Below are 23,608 nucleotides of genomic sequence, written 5' to 3' on the forward strand. Positions count from 1 at the left end.
TACCCGATGCGGGTATTTTAAATAACATTTAGAATACCCCCCTTGAAATGGCTTGATTAATTACGATTGGTATAAAAAGTTTAAAAAACGTTTAAAAATAAACTTAAAAATATGTAGAATAACGAACATACCTGTATAATACGGGTCATGGAAAGTCTATTCCATCCATGGAATAGACGTTCCATGTTATTTATTTTACTTATTTTTTATTTAGTCGTTTTATTTCTATAATTGTTGCAAGTGGTAGAAAATAAAAAACATGTTAACTTTTTATTTAAGTTAACGATTAATGTTTTATACTTTGTAACTTCTAAAAAATTTTAAAAATTGCTTTAGTTGTCTTTTTAATCAAATGTCGTGTTATGATTTGAAACAAGAAATGAAGCTTAAACTAATATATGCTTTTAAAATAAAGTGGTTCTTTTTACATACCGAGTTTTAATAGACTTATTGTTGAATAATTGCAATTACTAATGGTTAAAACTATATAGCGTATCCTTAGAATAATTCTTTTTTGTTTTAATAAAAATCATTTCAGTGAATTTTGCTGTTTTTTATCCAGTAAAACTTGTTTTTTTTTTATTGTCGGTTTCAATCTTACTCCCGAGACGACTTGATATTGCTTTGATGTTTGCGGCTTGATGAACTTCCATCTGTTTTATACATGGTTAAACTACACTAATTACTACACTAATTACCTAGACTCAATAATAATATAAGTATATCTATCACAACATATGTGCACCAAATTTCGCATGGTGTTTTAACGTTTTTACTGATTGTAAACTTTTTTTTTTCAATATTCTCTCTCTTTCATCTGTTATAGTATATAATATATTTAAATATGTTATGTAAATAATTATCTATAGAACTTCAAAAATGTTTTATTTTTTATTTTAAAAAATCAAAAGAGAAAAAAAAAATTGCAAGGGTAAAGATTTGAACCACAATTATTCACTTCAGAAACGCTATGAGCAAACCACTTCGGCCACTGCGTATTGTTCAATAAATATTTTAACCTTATTTAACAAGCAAAAGACTTTATTAAACGGCGAATAAATGCTATAAATCAAAATTAAGAAGATGTTGTCGCAATGCAGCTTTCAAGTAAAACTGTAGACTTTATGTATGTCTTAACATTACATATTTTGAAGTTTATGTAAGTTAGATATTTGCAAAATAATAAAATTTTAAAGACTCCTGTAGCCGTTGCGGAAACCCCTATTTTTCTTTATTAAGACTTAAGTTTCTATGTTTTTAATTTCTCAACATTTAAGAACTCTTTCAATTCTTTAAAAACTTAATTCAATTTTCTTATAAGTTTTAATTAATTTTTTTTTTTCAGACCATCAGCAACTTGTTAGGACCCTAACCCCGATAATTAATTTTGAAGAAAATAAAAGTTTGAATGTAAAATGTTTTTTCAAATAAGAAAGAAAGTTGTCTCTTTAATGTGTGTTAAATGCGCATAACACTAATGACCTGAGCACATTAATAGCATAAGTATCTATATTATAAGGTATACGCAACAAATTTCTCTCGGTGTTTTGATATTTTTAGAAACTTTTTGGTTTTTAAAAAATTCTCTCCCTTTCGTTCGTTATAATATATAATATCTTTATATATTATGTAAATATTATTTACAAAACTTAAAAAATGTTTCATTTTATATTTAAAAAAATGGATATATCGTAATTTGGTAATTTTATCAACATGACATGGTAACATGGTAATTTTATCAGCATGACGTAATCAACATAGTATTTTTATTAGTTTTATTTTAATAACTTTTTATGGTTGGAAATAAAAATCTGTCAAATCTTTGTTTTCCGTTAACGACTAATGTTCAATACTTTATAACTTCTTATTGTAAAATTCTAAACTACTATAAAAAAAAAAAAAAAATGGATACGGACTTGTTAATATTTTATTTATTTAGTTTTTATTAATTTTTTTTTATCTGACTATTTACAGTTGATGTCGTGAGAGTTTATTTTCTTGTTTGATTTAGTATTAAGATGTATCTCATGCAAAATTGATGAACGACATTTTTTTAAAATTATTTAGCGGTCAGGTTAGTTATCGCAGGAATTGTAAGATATAGTAGATCCTGTATTACAACAAAATGGCTATTTTGCCTATTCAGAAAATCTATTTTTAGCAATGGTTAGTGACGCATTTTTAAAGCGCGACTTGAAAAAAGTCACACAATGCCTACTTTCAGCTTGCCAAAGCTTAACTTAGATGCACATGATTACATAGAACTCATCACTTGGAAATAAAATTAAATAACCGAGCCACCATTGACAGTGTCCGAAGAAAATATTCAAGTGTTTTTGGAAAATGTGTTTGAAAGGCTTCCATGCCATATTCAATCAGTGGAGCAGTGTGTTAAGCTCGTGACTAAGACCTTGATGCTGTATGTGGAGGAATAACACGAAATGGTTTGATCGAGTTTACATGCATGTCTCGTAATGCCAGTGTTTAACACAAAGTCAGAATAACGAGCTTCCGAATCAGTAATAAAGTGTTATGACAAGTTTTCTAAAAGTAATAAAGTGTAATGACGTATTTTCTAAAAGTAATAAAGTGTAAAAACAGGTTTTCTAAAAGTAATAAAGTGTAATGACAGGTTATCTAAAATTGAATAATGAATATTAAAATAGTTAATGAATACATATTTTTATTGCATCCTTTAAGGTGGTTCACCAGGAAATAATTTTTTTTTTTGTCAAATTAAATTTTTTTTTTTTTTAAATTTAATAAAACAGTTTCAATAACAAATTTTAGTTATTAGTTATCAAAAAAAGCTGGAAGTTTTTATTTTTTTTCTAAAAACATCAAATTTTAGCTAAAAAAGGGCTAAAACTGTACACACAAATGAAAAAAGAAAACTCAAAGATAAAATATATTTTTCTCATAAATCTTTGCACAAGTATTCTTGATAATATTATCTAGTTCTTGAACTAAAATGAAGCTCATTGCAAAGGTAAAAAGGTCAAAATTTAAATTTTACTATCACTATTAGTACTTTTCGGGGGGTATGCTTGAAAATATTATGAACAATGAGCAATAACACTGTAAATATAGCACCTTATGTCTTGATTTTAGTTCATTCTCTAGATCTAAGTGATTACTGCAAATGCTAAAAATTTCAGCACAATATCTTAAACCAATCTGAAAATATCTTGTTCCACATAAACGTAAATAGTGAAAAATGACAAATTGAGAAAACAACATTTTAAAAATAAAAAAAATTAAAAATGGTCTAAAAACTTCCAGAAGCATACGATTTTTTTGCTTCAAGTTCTTGTTCTTTATCAAACCAGATTTTAGAAAACCTTTTTAATTGAATTCTTTCTTTTTTTTTATTGATAGTTTTATCTTTTCTTTCCATATTACTAACTCGACGCATGTCCTTTTTCAATGTACCGGTAACAGTCTTACCATTGTGTACAATATTAAGATATTCAAAAACACGTTCAGCACCAGATGTTCCTTCGTTAAAACTCAATATAGCTGAATTCACTCCAATTTCTAGGGTACCTTTCTTCACAAATACATTTTCGGGACACTTAGACCAAATAACATTACTGATCCCTTCATTACAATTTTGTATTTCTCCATGAACACACTTTTTCAATAACTGGTCATCGCTTAAACTGTTGAAATCACTTAATATAATATCATGGACCCATATCGGTAGATTAAATTTTGGTTTATAGTTGTTATTTCCCTGGTCACCCTCTAATTTTTTCCACTTACACCAACTTTCAGATCCTATAGGACATAAAACATGACGACGCGATTGACTGTTGAAATTGGTACAGTGAAAAAGTACAACTTTGATGTTCTTTTTCATTTGGTATACTTTTTGTGTATCGTCTAACTTGCCATTTTTAGCAATTTGGCGAATAGCCATTCCAAAATAGTTTTGGATTAAGTTTACTGCCCTTTCTGTCAAATTGTTTTTTCCAGTTAATTTTAGCCCTCCATGTTTCTCTTTCCGTCAATTACTGAGGCGGGTCCCAATTCTCTTTTGAATGTGCCCAATCTTCTTATCAATCGAAACCAAATTAAGAAATTTACATTTGAGTATATATTTAATGAATATTAATTTTATCTTTTATTATTACTGCTTTTTTTATATTACTGTATTAATAAAATTATTATTACTTTTATTTTATACTGTCGTTTTTAACTCTACTAATATTACTATTATCATTAATTTATCTTTGTTTTTTAAATCTTATTAATATTATTTATAATGATGGTGATAGTGGTTCAATTGTAGTAATAGTTTTTATGGTTATTGTCCTAATTTTTGCAATTGTTATGTTTATTTTATTAATTTCTGTCGTAGTTATAAACTTTACTATAATTATTTTTACCATTAGTTATAATTTTTAGTTAAGTTATCATGATATAGTTACTATTTGTTTTTTTACTCACATTATTATTAATATTATTATTTTTGTTATATTATTATTGCAATTATTAATATCATCTTTATTTATTAGTGCTTTATTTTTCTTTTTTTTTTCTTTTAAATTTTTTTTTCTTATTTATAATTCTTTCTGTGTTTTATTTGTCTTTTTTTTATTTTTATTTTTTCTTATTTTCAGGTGTCACTCCATTGAATAGTTTTTAACTATATGAGTGACACCTAACCTTATTTATGTGACTTAAATATTATTGTAAATTTTCATATTTTATAGTTAAATAAATGGATAAAATAAAATATAAAAAAATGTGTTCTAACTTTTCTGGTTTCATATTATACTCGGCATAAGGATTACTTTCTACTTCATAACTAAAAGAAGATGAGTCCCCTTCTTCAAGATTATATTTATATATAAGACCATCTAATTCCAAAGAGCACTGAAAGATATTTAGTGCACCAACTTTTTCCATAGCTCCTGACAAATTTGTGTGATTTAAAGAACAATTGTGATTTTTTTTCCAGTTTTCATAACCTGGATGTTGCTTTCTGTTTAACTCAAGGCGTACTTTATAACGTACTTTATAACGTTATAAAATACACCATGGTTTAACTAAATATGACACCCTCTGCAATACCTGCTTAATACATCTACATCAAAACATCGGCCTCCACTTATAGCAGTAACTACACCATTAAAAGAAGAATATCCTTGCTTCTGCCAAGTACCATCAATAGAAACTTGTATTAATGGAACACCGGTAGGGGATATCTCAACAGCATTTGATTTAATTTCATGTGCAGCAAACTTCATACAATCTTTAGCAGCAGAATCAAAGGTAACTTTGATCAATTTATGATTATGTTGAAAAGCATTTCCATTCATGCAACTAATATTTGCTATATAAGCGAAACAACTCATCGGTTCATGCCCTTGACCAATCTTGCGAAAAGCAACAATTATTCTTAAGTTAATTTCAAAACTCCTGCCTTTATTTTGTGTGTTTTTATCCACAGTATTACTTGTAAAAATGCACCACTCATAAGAATAAGATGAACATTTGATTTTCACTATTTTTTTTTAATTTATTTTGTAATTTTCATAATAAGTTATTTACAAAATATTTTGAGTTAAGATATGATCGGAGGAGGCAGAAGACAAAAGTCTTATCATCTAGCCCCGTTGTATCGTTTACACTATCATAAATCTACCATAAAATTTTACAATATCAATAAAATAATATAAATACTTTTAAATAAACATTTTACATTTTTTTATACACTAAAAAAAAAATATTTTTACATACATAAAAATATATATGTATAAAAAAAAGGAAATAAATACAAATTTAGATAAATAAGCAAAAAAAAAATATGTTTTGCTTTTTAGCAAACAAAAGAAAAGTTAAAAATTAAAAAAAGAAGATATTAAAAATAAAATAGAATTTGAGATATGTCATAATCAAGTAACTTTTTTTTAAAAATAACTTTGAAAGTTTGAAGTGAGGTTATAGTTTTACTTTCAATTGGAAGGAATGATGTTATTGAGAAATTAGACTGTTTTAATAAGGTTTTTGGTACCTGATAGTTATGTAATAAATGCTTTGTTTGATATTTATGATTTATAATAACAAAAAGGTCGTTAAAAATATTTGACAGTATACGATATTTAAATCTAAACATGAATAAAAGAATACTGTAAATATTTAACTGATAAACATTAGGCACTCCAAGATTTCTAATCAGTGGATTGGCACTGGTGTATTTATTAGCATCTAATATAAGGCGGCTTGCTTGTTTTTGTTTATTTAAGATACGCTTTAATTTTGATGGATAAGTGCTGGCCCACGCAATATTACAATAACTGATATAGCTATGGATAAATAAAAAGTAGATAAGTTTTAAGTAGTTTTTATCCAACATGTGTCTTGTCTTATACAAAATTCCAATACTCTTTGAAATTTTATTTTCTATCAAATTAATGTGGTCTTTCCAACTTATTTGTTCGTCAAGTAAAACGACTAAAAATTTATTGCAGAATGTCCGTTGTAAATTCGTTTTTTCTATTGAAATATTTGGGAGTTTTAGTGGCAAAGTTTTAAATTTAGAGGATTTAGAAAAAAGAAGATATTTGCTTTTAGTTTTATTTAGAGATAGTTTGTTGGCTTTTAACTATTCATTGAGGTCTTTATCACTATGAATCGTGAGGTTCACGATTCATAGTGATAAAGATTGACTATGATATGTTTGAGTGGGTATAAAAAACCTGAGTGTCGTCACCAAAAAGATTGAAATTTAATACACTAGAAGATAACTAAATATCGTTTATATAGATAATAAATAATAAAGGCCCTAGAATAGATCCCTGTGGAACTCTGCAAGAAATGTTTTCTAGTTTAGTACAGGTTTTGTCATAAGATACACATTGTTTGCGATTATTAAGATAGAAAAATAACCATTTATAATTATTATTTTTGACTCCATAATTTCTAAGTTTGTAAAGAAGAATATTATGGTCCACAGTGTCGAAGGCCTTTGAGAGGTCAATAAAAGCCCCAAGAGTATATTGGTTGTTTTCAAATCTGTTTAAAATTTCTTTAACTAATTTAATTACTGCATGTTCTGTCAAGTGCCCTTTTCTAAATCCATACTGATTATTATTAAGCAATTTATGTTTTATAAAATAATTGTATAGCCTATTATGCATTATTCTCTCTAGAATTTTAGAAAAACATGGAAGTATTGAGGTAGGTCCATAATTAGATAATTTAGAAATATCACCGTCTTTAAAAGTTGGAACTACTTGCTAGTTTTAAAAAGTCAGGAAAAATTCCATTATTAAATGAAAGATTAAAAATAATTAGTAAGGGGTTTTCAATAATATCAAAAGCTTCTTTAACAACCCTTGGGCTTTTGTCATTAAGACCTGAGCTTTTGTTTAGTTTTAACATATTAAAGGCAAACCGAAGTTCATCAGGAGATACTTCAACTATGTTAAAACCCCATTCTCTTTGAATTCATTTTTTATAGTTACTCCATTTGACTATCTGGGAAGCTACCAACTTGCATCAAAATTTCTTTGAGAATAGGAAAATACATAATAATATTAAAATCATTTGAACTCTGTTTTTCATTCAATTTAAATCTGCTGAGCTTCTTAGCACTACAGGATTTTTTAAGTAAATTTGTTTCTACTACCTCGATATCACATGCTTTTTGGAACTTGATCCCAAAGAATGTTCTCTTAACTTTTCTTACATGATTCTTCTTATTTCCCATTACTTTTTATATTAGTTAAAATTAAATGAATAAACAACTAAAATCCATAAAGACCTTCATTTATAAAAATATATTCACATATAAAGTTCTATCACTTATTTGTTTCTTATATAACATTAAAAGTAAATGTCGTTTGCTTATTTTATTGCAAACTATCGAACAGACTTGGTATCATACTTGAATTCAAGTTTTTGAAAAATATCCGAAGTAAACAAAAATAAGCCCAAAACAGAGGAGAAAAGTGTGTTGCTAGGGGCCGTTGCTATGCGAAATATGTTAGACCACCTTACTTAAATCTTAAATTAAACCTTTTGTGTTTAATATACTAAAAAACAGATTTCAGAAATGAACTCAATAGTATTTAATTGTTCTAAAACAATTTAAACTGAAAATTTGAAAAATTTGAAAAATATCAACTTTATTTCCTAGTGAACCACCTTAACATAATGTAGACTTGCTAATCTGTAAATAGAAACTTTGACAAATTATAGTTATATTTTTTTTGTTTTATAGTTTTGAATAATCGTTCACTGTAATCATCAACCATAAAAGATAAATTAGAACCGAATAAAATAACATTCTACTTGCTCAAATAGGTGAAAGAGTAAAAAAGTTACAAATTTTATTATTATGACATGTCATTAAACACAGGAATTGAGTGAAATATTTATATTTGTTTGTAAATATCGATATATATTTGTAGTACCCGTAGTGTAGTGGTCAGCATTCGGATTCAGAGTGCAAAGTCTTAGGTTCGATTCCCGTATTTGACAGGAAAATATACTCTTTAATAAAAAAAAATTTTTGACTTAAACAGTCAATTTTTTTGAAAAATACCTATTTTAGTAATTTTTTCCCCTATAAGGTAGCTGAAGATATCGAAATTTAAAAATTTTTTTTTCCAATATTCGAGCACATACCAAATGTCGACTTTTTGTTGCTATTACATATAAATATTCCACCTTTAATTTTTTCACTTAACCCTAGTAATCATGACGACCAAACGCCTGACATATTTATATAAAAATGGCAAGGACAAAAAGCTTTTGTCTTATCACCAAGTCCGTTAAAATTGGTCGGAAAGTCGGGTTAGTTTACAACACCGGCATCCCTGTTAATGTGCTAGCATGAAGTACAGCTTATTCCTGATTTTACGTTTATCAATTTTCTAAAGGTTGTTAAATTAAAAAAATAATAACAAACTTACAGACGCAATGAAATAAACAAAGAATCTTACAAAGGACATCTTTCCTGACAACTTTCCAGATTTTAAAAACATATTATTAGCTTCCAGTTTTCTATCTTTCAAAAATCTCTTTTTTAAATAATTTAAATAATGCAAAATGTTCTAAATAACAATTAAATATTTTAGGCCAACATTAGTTTTTCATTTTCTTTTAATAGAACATTTATTTTATAATTACATGACATAATAATTAACTAATAATTTTTGATTTTTTTAACAACTTGTTTTTACACACGCATTCGATATTTCAAATAGTCGAAATTCTTTGATTTGACAGACTTTGAATATTAGCTTGTTTTTTAAACAACCTTAGAAGCAAACTTATGCCAATCTAAAATATTTATACAATCACTAAATTTTACATCTGTAGTGTTTGTTTCAAAATATATAAAAGTTTAAATTAATGCAAATAAATGCAAATAAAAGCATGTGGCTGAATAAAAACCTTTTGCATAAAAAATTGGACGGTTTTTTTGCGTTTTTATTAAAGCAAAATTCAAGTCAATTGACAGGATTCTTTTGTGTGTGTGTGTGTGTATATATATATATATATATATATATATATATATATATATATATATATATATATATATATATATATATATATATATATATATATATATATATATATATATATATATATATATATATATATATATTAGAGTGGTTCAAAAAAATTACTTTAAAAAAAATTTCTGCAGCATGCGCCTTAATATGTTCTATATTATTTATTTTTTTATTTTTAATATTTTGTACTCGTATTACATAATAAAATCCTTTACAACATGTAAAATCCGTAGACTTATAAATTCCAAGTCAAAATAGCAACAAAAAAAAAATTAATAAAATTAAAATACAAAGGTATTTGATAGAAGATCTTAATGTTCTTATCGCCAGAACCTTTTTTTAAAATTAACATGTATTGCAATACCAGAAAGAAAAAACTTATAATATAAATATAAACATTGTATCATAAAATTGCATTATTTATTGTATAGCTACGTTATCATAAGTACTCAAAATGTTTTCAATTGAGAGAATGAAATTATTTAATTTATTTTTGAAGACTGGAAAAGTAATTGACAAATCAAAATTTGGTCAATCAATCTTATTCCAGAGGTATGGTGCACAATACAAAATTGATTAAATCTTGTTTTACTAAACGGTTTATTTACAAAATCAATTCTTAAGGTGTATTTGTTTATGGGTTTCAAAATAAATAAATTTTTAAAAACTAAAGGATATAAATTGTTTTTCCACGTATAAATTAAACATAAAACGTTAAAACATTTAATTCATATACAATGAGTATTATTGTTTCCATAAAAAATATTCTAGTAGGTGAGAATCGATCTGCAAAATTGATTAAACGCATTGATTAAACGTGTTTCTGACGGCAGTAAAGACGTTTAACTTACTTTTGCCTGTACTACCCCAGGCAGTAACTGAATAATTTATATAACTGTGAACAAATGAGTAACAAGGTTGTGCTAAACTTTTTTTATTTGAATATATTCTGACCTTGTATAAGATTTCGATACTTTTAGACACTTTAGCGCAAATGTAATTAATATGTTGTTTCCATATGATGCTCTTGTCAAGAAAAACGCCTAAAAACTTTGTTACTAAATCTCTTTTTATTTCAACTTGATCCATAAAAATTTGCGATATATTTATAGGTAATGAACATTTTTTGTGAGAGGGGATAAAAGAGAACCCATTTTGTTTTAGGGTTAATTTGTTAAATTTGGTACTTTTTGCAGTTCATCATTCATAGTCGAAAAGAGTAGGTAAATATTATTATTAGAGAGAAACAAATTGGTATTAGCTGCAAACATGATACTTGAAAGATTTAAAGCTTCATAAAAGTCATTTGCTCAAATAAAGAACAAAAGTGGATCAAGAATAGACCCAGGCGGAACACCACTGAATATAACAATTTATTTATATATATATATATACATATATTTTTATTTTTTTTTAGTTTACATTATTTATATGTCGTAATTTACATGTAATATAAACATATAAACTTGGAATCTGAAACAAAATCATATTGATCTTGTCGCCAGAGCCATATAAAAATTACAATATAATTATATTATAAAATAATACAGATAGTTTATAACAAAATAACAAACCAAAACATTTGATATAATAAATTGTTAAAATAATATCTCAACAATATTTCATTATTTTATCCGTTGAAAAAATAATATTCTTCAACTTGTTTTTAAAAAAAAGAAAAAGAGATTGATGAATCTAAATTAGGCAGGACAATTTTATCAATCAATATGAGTTTTCCATGTCATATTTTCGTCACGATAAATACCTAGGAATTTTAAAACGGAGAAAGTAAATTATTTGAAGTTGTCAAAAAATCATTAAAGGAAATATTTGTAGAAGGAATCCTATCAGCCAGCCTACTTCCGATATCAGTAAAGTATTTATTTAATTCTTCCGCTATTTCATTTCTTTCATTTACACATACATTGTTTGTTTTAATCATTTTCGGAAGGAAATTTGAACAGGTTTTCTGTTTTCCCGTTATTTCTTTCAATATTTTCTATATTTGTTTTGAGTCATTTTTATATTTAGTAATTAGATTAGAGTAATAATCTATATAATATATATATATATATATATATATATATATATATATATATATATATATATATATATATATATATATATATATATATATATATATATATATATATATATATATATATATAAATATCATTATAATAGACAAATTGCTTTAGATTTGGAAAATAGCTTCAAATCCATTGTAAAACTCTATAATGTTTAAGCTAATGGAACAAAATATCGTGATCTACAGTATCAAACGCTTTAGATAGATGAATAAAAAAGCCTAATGTAAATTAAGAATTTTTAAAAGAATTAGAAATTTTGCGTACACACTGAATATTTGCATGTTCAGTTGAGTTATTTCTTTTTAAACCAAATTGATTTTTGTATAATAGATTATTGTTAATAAAATAATTAAACATTCTGTTGTGCATAATTTTTTCTAAACTTTTTGAGAAAGTAGAATAGAGGAAGATAGCGCGGTAGTTAATAATATTAGTTCTGTCACCTTCTTAAAAAATTGGAGTAATTTTGGCAATTTTTAATCAATCAGGAAAAACTCCTTGATCAATAGATACTTTAAAAACTTTAATTAGATTAACTTTTAAAATATATAGGGGAACATAGGGTAAGATGACGAATGGGGCAAGATGACGACCTACAGTTATCTCTTAAGCAAAACTAAATATAACAGTTGACTTTAGCTGAAAGAGAAGTAGATTAATTTTACTAGATTTATCAATGGTTTCTTTTTAAATATTATTTTTGTGATGAAAGTTAAGTATTAAAAAAGTTTTTCCGCCATTGAGAAAAAACCTTTTATCGTCGTTTGACTTGATTTATTACATCGCTACATCACCAGCTAAAGGTAAGCGAGAAATTTCCATTTAATTTGATTAAACTGGAAGCCATACAAGAACTATTAGGCTATGGTAATTTAATTATGTACTGATTCTGATTCATTTTAAAGATTGTATTAGCATGGGGAATGATGAACGGGGCAAAATGACTTGTCCGTAATCTATATTAAACGGAAGTTTAGTTGTACTGTTTGCTATTCTTGTATTGTTCAGTCATTATTTTATTACGAAATACAATAATTGTTTCACAATAGTTTTATTTTGTTGCGTTGGAGTTTGCTACAAACTGATTACTAGGTTGTTACAGTTTTTTTGGCATTGTGCGATATAAATGTATAATTTATTAGTTTTAAAAATTACACCTTTACTTGTATTACTTTTTTAATAAAAAAGAATTTGTGATGATTTTTTTTGAGGCGTTTATAGCTTCATAGAGTTTTCTTTTCTTAAAGTCTTAAACTTTGTTAACTCAAATCGTCATCTTGCCCTGTATGCGGGGCAAGATGACGATTTGAGTGAACATCGTTTAATGAGTTTTTCCTCAGCTATTTTCTACTTTTAGAGTGGTTTTTTAATACATCAGTGACGCGGAATGATTTTTTATCACTTTTAAATCAAGTTTTAATTTTTGGTACAGATATTGACTAAGATACAGCGTTTTTTCAAAACGCTCGTCATCTTGCCCCATGTTCCCCTAATCTTTTCTTGAAATAAATATTGATTTGAGTTTACAAAAAACTAATAGTACAATATTTTGGAATATTCTATTCAATGGTTTCAGGTAACGTAAAGGGTAGAGTTAGCTCCAGGTTTATTTTGATCATTACGAGTGTGGTTGATAAATTTTTGTAGATATGTGTTTAAATATATTGTTGATTTTGCAGATCTGGTATTAAATTTGAAAGTGGAATGCGAGTGATCATTTTTATGTAAACTAAGTATGATTGGATGGCTAGGTTTGTTTAATAGGAAGCTACTATGCTGGTATTGATTCACATGATGCAAGTACTATGGTATCCTTCAATAGGAAGGATACCATAGTAGCTTGCATCATATGAATCAATACCAGCAGCTTTTAGAAGGCGGTTTTGAAAGACTTGCATCCTAGATTTAGTTTTATTGGTTTTTAAATATTTTATGTATAATTATTTTATTTTGGATGATTTTTTAAAACCCTAAGTAATCCAAGGTTAATTTAAGTTTTTTGGGTTTGAAGTCTTTTCACAAATCAGAAAGTTAGCATCATGAATGTTTTATACATCAAAAAATTAATTTTTCAAAAATTTCGTAAATAATGTTTGCATTGCTGCTAAAGTCTATTTGTTTCCAATGCAATAACGATAATTGTTCTTTAAACTGTTATACATCGGCGTGATCAAAAAAATTTTTTTTGTTGGGCTGAATTTTTATTTTAGAGTTTGATCGAATTGCTAAGAAAATTGGAAAATGGTCAGATAAATCTGTTTTTAGAATTCCTTTTTGAATATCATCGTAAAATTTATATGATAAAATAACACCGGGTTTAAACTTTTTTGAATAAAAAATTTTTTTGGTGGTGCCTCAAGATCCTCGAAAATTTAATGGGTCCCTAATTTTTTTTCAGTATGCCTTGTTATCAAGGTATCAAATGAAACGAATGAAATGAAACCTTGGTATCAAATGAAACGAAATCAAATAAAAATTTGAAAAATTGTCATTATTTTAAAAAGATAAACATCGATTAAAAAATTATAATTAAAAAATTGTGTAAAAGATCACTATTTTTATTTTTAGTAAAAAAGTTTAAAATCGTATTTAGTAAAATCTAAAATAATACTTATTTTTATAAAATAGTTATTGCTTTTGAAATTTTTGTATAATTTGGCTGCATTTGATAGGGGAGAGCGGGATTGGTTGTCACAAAGGTTATTACAGGAAATGTAGATAAGTTTTTTTTTTTTTTTTTTTTTCTTTTTTTTTTTTTTTATTACATTATAAATAAGCATTTCGTTACAATATTTAAAATACAAATTTATAATAATAAAAACATATATATATATATATATATATATATATATATATATATATATATATATATATATATATATATATATATAATAATAATCGTTATTAAATAATAAAAGAACGCGGGAACTCGAAGAAGACCATACGGTCTTGTCGTCGAGTACCGCTAAGAAATGATCGTGTTAAAATTTATAAGATATTTACAAGATAAAAGTAAGTTAACGAAGTAAGAAACTTAAAGTATTCCGTTACAAATCAATTAAAAAAATTTATAAATCAATAGTTAAATAGGGGGTCAAAAGGAAGATCACTAAAAAAAAATATCAAAAGTATATTGTTACAACTTCAATTGTAAAAATGAGTTCTTTAAATGAGTTCGTTTAAAAATAAAGTAGTTACTTTGATGAATAAAATCCTTAGTAAAATTTTTTAAAACTATTTTATTCCATAAGAATGGTCCGCGATAATCAATACAAAATTTAAAAAGATTTGTTTGAAAAATGGGCTGCTTAATAAAATTATCATTCCGCAAAATGTATTTATTTTTATCTTTCGATGAATACAAATTATGGAAAGAAATAGGGGATTAATTGGTTTTACATTTAAACATAAAACAAAGAATATTAAAAATGTTAAGCTCATATATATTAAAAACTTTCATTTCAAATAATAAAGGCTTGGCATGAGTATAACGTACTTTAAAATATATAAGGCGTGCTACATGCTTCTGCTGACAATAAAGAGGTTTAAGTTTAATTATCTTTGCACTACCCCAAGCAATGTTTGCATAGTTTATGTGACAATGAATAAATGAGTGATATAATTGTACTAAAGTACGTTTGTTTAAAACATTTCTTGCTTTGTACAATATTCCTATACTTTTTGAAATTTTACTTGATAAGTTTTTAATGTGACTTTTCCATGTAAGATTTTCATCTATACAAACACCTAAAAAGTTGGTTACTGTTACTTGTTTAATTTGTATATTGTCAATAACAAGATGAGGCATGTTAATTGGCAGTTTATGTTTTTTGATAAGAGAATGGAAAAGAACCCATTTAGTTTTATCAATATTAAGAGATAATTTGTTAGTCTTAAACCAGTCAGATATTTTGATTAACTCGATGTTCAAGCAACTAAATAAAGTAGGAATGCTTTTGTGAGACATAAATAAATTGTTGTCATCAGCAAACATAATTGTTATTAAATCCGAGGCTTTGTATAAATCAATAATATAAATAAGGAAAAGAAGAGGTCCTAATATGGATCCTTGAGGAACTCCACATGTAATATTTAACAAATTTGATGATAATGTTTCATCGGCGTAAACAAATTGTTTGCGATTAGTTAAATAACTTTTTAACAATTTTAAAACATTGCCTGTTATACCACAACATTTTAATTTTTTAGCAAGAATTTTATGATTAATGGTATCAAACGCTTTCGCTAAATCAATAAATACTCCCAATGTGAATTTAGAATTATTAAATGAGTCTGATATAGTTCTTGTAAGCTGAATAATTGCATGCTCTGTTGAATTATTTTTTTTAAATCCATATTGCATGTTATATAATAATTTGTTTGATAAAAGGTGATTGTATATTCTGTTGTACAAAGTTCTTTCTAAAATTTTAGAAAAAATAGAGAGGATAGAAATTGGACGATAGTGTTTAACATTAGTTTTTTCTTCTTCTTTAAATATAGGAATAATTTTTGCTATTTTTAAATCATCAGGAAAAACTCCCTGATTAATAGAGCATTTAAAAATTTGGAAAAGTATGTCTTTTAAAACGTCAAAACAGTTTATAATAACGTTCCCATTGACATCATCTGGACTAACTGCTTTATTTGACTTTAACAATTTATAAACACTTTCAAACTCTTCAAAAGACAAATCAAAAAAATTTAGATACGAGTTTAGAGGGTCATATGTTGACTTAAATGATTTTTTAGGGTTTGGAATTATTTCGGCTAGGTTTTGTCCTACAGATACAAAATATTTATTAAATTCGGAAGCAATTGTTTTTTGATCAAGAATAAAATTATCATCTACTTTAATAACTGAGGGCAAAGATAGCGATGTTTTTTTAGTGTTACCCGTAATTTCGTTTATTAATTGCCAAGTGCGTTTAGAATTTAATTTGTATTTTTCAAGTAAATTAGTGTAGTATATTAATTTTGAATTTTTCCTAAGGCGTTCAAATAGTCTTACGTAATTTTTATAATTGGTCTTACTCTCAGTTGTTTTTAATTTTAAATATTTAATATAAAGTTTTTGTTTAATTTTAGATGATTTTAGAATACCTTTAGTAATCCATGGCGATTTAATTTTTTTATGTTTGTAATTAATTTCTACTTTGGGAAAATTGATGTCATAAATTTCATAAAAAATTTTAAAAAAAGATTTGTATATTAAATTAATGTCTTCAGAAAAGTTAATAATGTTCCAATTAACTAAAGAAAGTTGATATTTAAAAGATTCTAGGTTTTTATTATGAAAAAGTCGTTTTTTATATGATTTTTTTTCATTATATAAAATTTTCGCATAAATATCTATTGAAAAGAAAATAGAGAAATGATCAGATATGTCACTTTTAATAATGCCTTTTTTAAGCGAATTATTAAAAATATCATTGGTTATAATGTTAATTAAGGAAGTTGTTGTTTGAGTAATTCTTGTTGGTTTTTTTATTAGAGGAACTGCTCCATTTTCAAATAGGCCATTATAAAACCCATTAATGTCTTTTTTGGCGTGATACTTAAAGCAATTTAAATTCAGATCACCTAATATGTAAAGTAATTTCTTTTCGTGGTTGATTTTATTTACAATATCGTCATGTAAAAATGAACTAAATGTTTTAATTTCGCCAGTAGGTGGGCGATAACAACAGTAAATTACAATGTTTTTAGTTTTATTGCTTAATATTTCAATCGTTAAAACCTCTATATTGACGTCAGAAATACTCTCGTCATGCCTAACAAAATACCGTAGGTTTTCTTTTACATAAATAATTTAACCACCGCCGCGTTTATTTGTTTTCCGCCCTAATGAAATTAAATTATAGCCCGGTATTTTAAAATTATTATCTAAATTTGAGTCATCAGAACTACACCAGGTTTCAGTTAGGCAAATTACACTAAAAATAGTTAGATCTTCCTCAAAACTATTGCAAAGATTTTCAAATTTTTTTAAAACTTCTTATTTTTATATGAATTGCATTAAATTTATCACGCTCAAGAAATTCTTTTATTTCAAAAGTATAAAAATAGCTGCAGTTGCTTTGTAAAGCATGTTTCACTAAAATAACTTTGATCCGGATCGGACACTTTGTTAAGTATAAAATCATTAAATTTAAAAATATCAAAATTTTTAGAGCGACTTGAATCCATTTTTGTAATTAAAAACAATAAAAATTAAAAAAATAAATAATAAAGATAAAATCAATAACTCTAAAATAAAAGAATTTCTTAAAAGTCGCGCGTTACAAGTTTATTATATACAACTTTAGCATATTTACCTTTGGCTCTCAAATCTTTTGCTTCTTTAAATAACTATTTTCGCAATTCTTAACTTCTTTTGCTGTAGTCTTCATTTACGTAAAATCGATAGTTCCACAATTTTAACTGAACATAGTTATCCAACGCAGTTTTTTTGTCTTTGTAGTTTAAAAATTTAACTATTATAGTTCTGTTGTACTTTTTTCCATCGCTACTTTTTTTCCCTGTCTTGTGCGCCCGTTCAATTTCAACATTACTTTTAAATCCAAGTTTTGTCTTTAAAACATTTTGAATCTTTTCCTCACTCAATTCCCACGTTTCGTTTTCATCTTCTTCAATTCCCGTAAACTTTAGGTTATTTCTTCTGCTCCTGTCTTCCAACTCAGCTAGTTTGTCTTTGACAACAACGTTTGTAATATCATTTTGGTTTGATGTTAAGTTTGGCTTTTCTTCATTTCAGAAAGTTCTTGAACAATTGCTTCATATTTCTCGCTAAGAAACTCCGCCGATTTCTTTAGTTCATTAGTTTCTTTTTTTAGTTTTTTATTTTCTTCTTGAAGATTTAATAGCTTAATTTCCATTTTATCAAACTTCTCGTTAAATATTTTTAATTATGTATTCTCATGAATATCTAACAGGTCTTTAATTTGAGAAACGGTAAATTTAGTCATTTTTAATTTAGTTTACAAAAGCACGTCCGTTCACGTCAAAAGTTTTTGCGTAAAAAAGTTTAGAAAAAAGGTTAGAACATTAAAATCATACAATCGAAATGTTATATAAAAAAACAAACACTTTCACTGTAATTTTCAGCTTTTTTTAGCGTGTAGGAAAAAAGTTATTCGTTTTTATAGGTTTTTAATATGAAAAGTTAAATTTCGCGCATTTAGAAATTTTTTTTTACCAAACGAAAATTTATTTAGTGTGCTTTGAATGTACATTTTTAAAGTTTTTATTCATTTGAGTAACTTAATCCACAAAAAATTCTCATGAATTTTACACGCCTTAAATAGGTAAATTTACAGGTGTCTTGCAACTTACAAAGAAGGGGTTGCTTGTCACAAAATATATGGGGATGGTTGTCACAATTTCAAAAAAAAAAAGACTAATGAACAATGCCCACCAGGCTTACACCAATTTATATGTGAATTGTGTTCTTCATCCAATAATTTATAAAAACATCATTTTTAAAAACACATATATAAACCTAAACTAAATGTGTTTAAAGTGTTATATTAAAAAAAAAAAATCATTTTTCGGTATAGCATTTTCTTTTTTTCAATACATAGTCTTTTTTTTTTTTTTCCCAGATTATTCAGATTTATTCTTTGTATTATATAAACAAAATTTATTGGTACCAATTTTAAATATAATCAAAACATACCCGTAAACTCTACATTGAAACGCTACATTGCGCAATGTTATGCTAATGTTATTACTAAGCCCATTTCTTAAAGATTTTTTCAATTTTCACTTTTTAAATATTTTTTCACGGAATTAAGTTAGTAGAACTTAATTTAAAAAAAAGATTATTTAAAATTTTTTCAATTTTAGCTATTTTGGGGCTTAAAAAAAACATGTTTTTAATTAAATTTTGAAATGCTAACGATAAAAATCAAACTTATTTGGCTTTGGCTGGTAATATACTTTAACTTATTGTCTTATACGCGTAATTATATAAATAATAGGGTAATAATAATTATTGAATGAAAATTATTCGTATTATAAAATAAATTAAAGTATCTTTCTAGCCAAAGCCAAGTAAGTTTGATTTTTATCGTAAGCAATTCAAAAATTTATCAAAAACGTGTTTTTTAAGCCCTGAAAAAGTCAAAGTTAAAAAAAAATTTAAGCAATCTTTTTTTTAATTAAGTTCTTCTAACTTAATTGGATTAAAAAATATTTAAAAAGTTAAAATTGAAAAATCTTTAAGAAATGGGCTTAGTAAACAAAAAAGTGCGCTGTAACATTTAAAATTGAAAAACCAAATTTTTAGAGGGAGGAAAAATAAATCTGAATATGACAATATGATTTTTAAAAGTAAGATTATTAAATAGTACGTCAATGTTAAAACGGACAAAAACATCTGGTAAATATTTTAGCAATATTCAAAGCTATAGGCAATTGGTTACTTAGTTTGGTAATTTAATTTTTTTACATATTTATTAAATAGCCAATTAAAAGTGATGCTTAGACTAACTCCCGAAATGTTTAGTTTTATTACAGCATTATAACTTAGAAAAGTGCAGCTAGTGCATTTGAAAGTACTTTGCGTAAGTTTGCTATATTTAGTAATCGTTAACCAAACGATAGGGTAGAGCGGGGCTAATTGAGCATAGGGGCAAGTTGGGCAATTAAAATATCTCAAAAAGTACTCATCGCATGGCAAAACATCTAATGGATAAAAGATGGGTATTTAGAATGGTAATAAAATGCGCATCAAATGGTTGTTGGACCCCGGTTCAGTAACATGCACGGACACTTTTTCGATTTTGGACCAAAAAGGTAAAAACAAAATATTTTTGCTATTTTTTTTTAGATGCTTAAAAAAGCATTTATCTGGAATCACTTAAGTGTTTATATTTTACCCATTTATTTGGCTATTGATTATACTTACCCTTTTTCCCCCAAGTCTTATAGTTCTTTTTACAACCTAACTGATGTGTCGCCTTTTCTAGTAGGGGTAAGTTGAGCAGATTTAACAACGATTAATAAAACGGCTCTATCAAACGCGAAGATAAAATTTCCATTCACACTTTTAAATTAATCATTATAAAATACTCATAACAATTATAAGGTAATATCTTAAACCTTTTTTTTTTTAAATATTTTATTATGGTTTAAAATTATTTATTTTTTCAATATTTTAAAAATATTTTTACTTCAATATTACGTGGTCAATAAAATCTTTAAGTAAAAAAGTTCTTGAATAAATTTTTTAAATTAATCTTGTTATCTATGTTTATTATGATAATAATATTATGAAAGTGTGCGTATTTAAAAAACATAAAACCAATTTAAAGTATAATTTTAAAGTATAATCAAAACATATATAAAATATGATATTTCATTTATATTTTATATATGTGTGTGTGTGTATACACACATACTAACACACACACACACACACACACACACACACACACACACACACACACACACACACACACACACACACACACACACACACACAAACACACACGTATGTATGTATGTATGTATGTATGTATGTATGTATGTATGTATGTATGTATGTATGTATGTATGTATGTATGTATGTATGTATGTATGTATGTATGTATGTATGTATGTATGTATGTATGTATGTATGTATGTATGTATGTATGTATGTATGTATGTATGTAAGTATGTATGTATGTATGAATGTATGTATGTATGTATGTATGTATGTATGTATGTATGTATGTATGTATGTATGTATGTATGTATGTATGTATGTATGTATGTATGTATGTATATATATATATATATTATTGGATCCGTAATTATAAAAGATAAACTTCAAATGGTGCTTTCACAAGCCAGCAGCTTAGTGATGCAGCAAGTTCTGTTTTAGAGGGGGAAAAAAGTGTTACTGCAGCTGCTAAAGAATTTGACATCAAGAGAATGACATTAACAAGATATATTTTAAAACTATGGTGGTTACCCACCCATGGGTTATTCCAAACCTAGGTTAATTTTTTCCCAAGAACAAGAAAGCGCCTTAAAAACTATTCATTGTAAATGGCATCTATATTTTACGGCTATACTCCTAAAGATGTTCGTTCTCTTGCCTATAAGTGTGCTCTTCAATTCAAAATCAAAATACCAGATCCTTGGACAGTAAATAAGATGGCTGGTAAAGAGGGGATGACTAGTTTTTATAAAGAAACCTTCAATTATCTATAAGGAAACCTGAAGCAACTAGCCTTGGTAGGACAACATCATTTAACGCTGCAAATGTAAAAGTGTTTTTTGATAAGTTAGGTGAAGTTATGGTAAAGTTAGGATAAGTTATATACGCAAATTCAGTGCTTCACAATTATGGAACGTTGACGAAACTGGTGTATCTACAGTTGTAAAACCTAGTGAAATTGTGGCTGTAAAGGACTAGAGAAATACTGGTGCTTTGACATCTGGGGAAAGAGGCACTAATGTCACAATGGTAACCGCTGTATCTGCCTACGGAAATACAGTTCTTCCGATGTTTGTGTTCCTACGCAAAAATTACAAAGATTATTTTGTTAATAATGGTCCACTGGACTGTATTGGGGGTAGAAAATGAAATTGGCTGGGTTACGGATATTGAATTCAAAAATTTTATGCAACATTTCATTAGGCATGTGAAGCCTTCAAATGAATATAAAATTCTGTTGATTTTGGACAATAACTCTTCTCACTTACATTTTGAAACACTAAACTTAGCAAAGGAGAACTGAATAGTCATGTTGTCTTTACCACCACATTGCAGCCATAACCTGCAGCCACTAGATGTATCAGTGTTTGGACCTTTTAAAAAGTACCTATCAGTTGTACAAGATACATGGTTGAGAAACAATCCTGGAAAAGCTATAACAATTTATGATATACCAAAAATTGTATCTGATTCATTGCCATTAGCTATAACGTATACTAACATTACAGAGGGTTTTCAAAAAACTGGCGTATACCCGTACAATGCAAACATTTTTGCTGATTATTTTTTAACATCATTTGTCACAGACCGTATAGAACCAGCAAATCTTGTATTTGAGCTGTCACATGGAGCTCATTCTGAAGTACGTTTAACATCATCTTCAGGTTAATCTGTCAAAAATAGTATTAGTAAAGAGACAACGTTACTTATTCCTGAAACTCCTGAAGCATTTTCTCCAGAAACTGTACAACCTTACCTAAAAGCAGCACCAAGAAAGATTTTACGAGACGAAGAAAAAGAAAAGCTGCTATTCTAACAGATACTCCAGAAAGAATTATATTAAACAGTAGCAAACTAAGACCCTTAAAAAAGTTGAGAAACAAAAAAAATTATCTACCTATCAATCTCTTTCAAATAATAATAAAGACATGGTAATAAAGTGACTCAGTTACATTGTATATTAAAAAAAGTAAAGAAACAAACAAACAAACAAAACTGAGAAGAAAAAAATTGGTAATAAAGAGACTCTGCTGCTTAGTTTATTAAAAAAAAAGTTAAAAAACAATCAAACAAAAAAGATGACAAAAAAATTAAAGACAAGTGCAGAACACGATTATGCTTGTCTTGTATGTTGGGAAACTTATTCTGAAAGTCTACCAGAAGAAAATTGGATCCAGTGTCATGGTTGCAATCAATGGTCCCATTCAAAATGTGATTCACATTCTGATCAAAACTAAATTTGTATTAACTGCAAAATGAAAATTGAACACTAACATTAAGCGTTTAGTTATTATTATCGTAATAGTAACAAGTTTTGTTTAAAAAATTTTGTTTTATTTTTATTTTAGTCTCAAAATTATTAGTTTTTATATTCATATCTTAAATTATTTGTTAAAATTGAAAGTATATTTTTAATTTACAAGAAAGCTATGTTTTGGTTTTATAACAGAGTTAATAGTTGTCACAGAAATACATTTATTTATTTATTGCTCAACTTACCCCACAAAATTGCTCAACTTACCCCGCTGGGGTAGGTTGAGCAGCCTAATAAAATT

The 23,608-nt window shown here is 26.5% G+C and overlaps 1 protein-coding gene across 3 annotated transcripts in view; it reads right to left on the reverse strand.

Annotated features, from left to right (window-relative positions):
- LOC100201649 (prolyl endopeptidase FAP) overlaps window positions 1-9,136 on the reverse strand; it is a 104,805-nt gene extending 95,669 nt beyond the window's left edge. For 2 of the 3 annotated variants that reach the window (XM_065799346.1, XM_065799352.1), the window contains exon 1: window positions 8,958-9,070. The gene's annotated coding sequence lies outside the window, so the exon portion shown is untranslated. Of the gene's footprint in view, window positions 1-8,957 lie in introns of all 3 variants that reach the window. The other variant, XM_065799357.1, reaches the window with a different exon arrangement.
- Between the last annotated feature and the right edge of the window lie 14,472 nt (window positions 9,137-23,608).

The sequence above is a fragment of the Hydra vulgaris genome, chromosome 06, assembly GCF_038396675.1.
Source record: "Hydra vulgaris chromosome 06, alternate assembly HydraT2T_AEP".
Lineage (NCBI taxonomy): Eukaryota > Metazoa > Cnidaria > Hydrozoa > Anthoathecata > Hydridae > Hydra > Hydra vulgaris.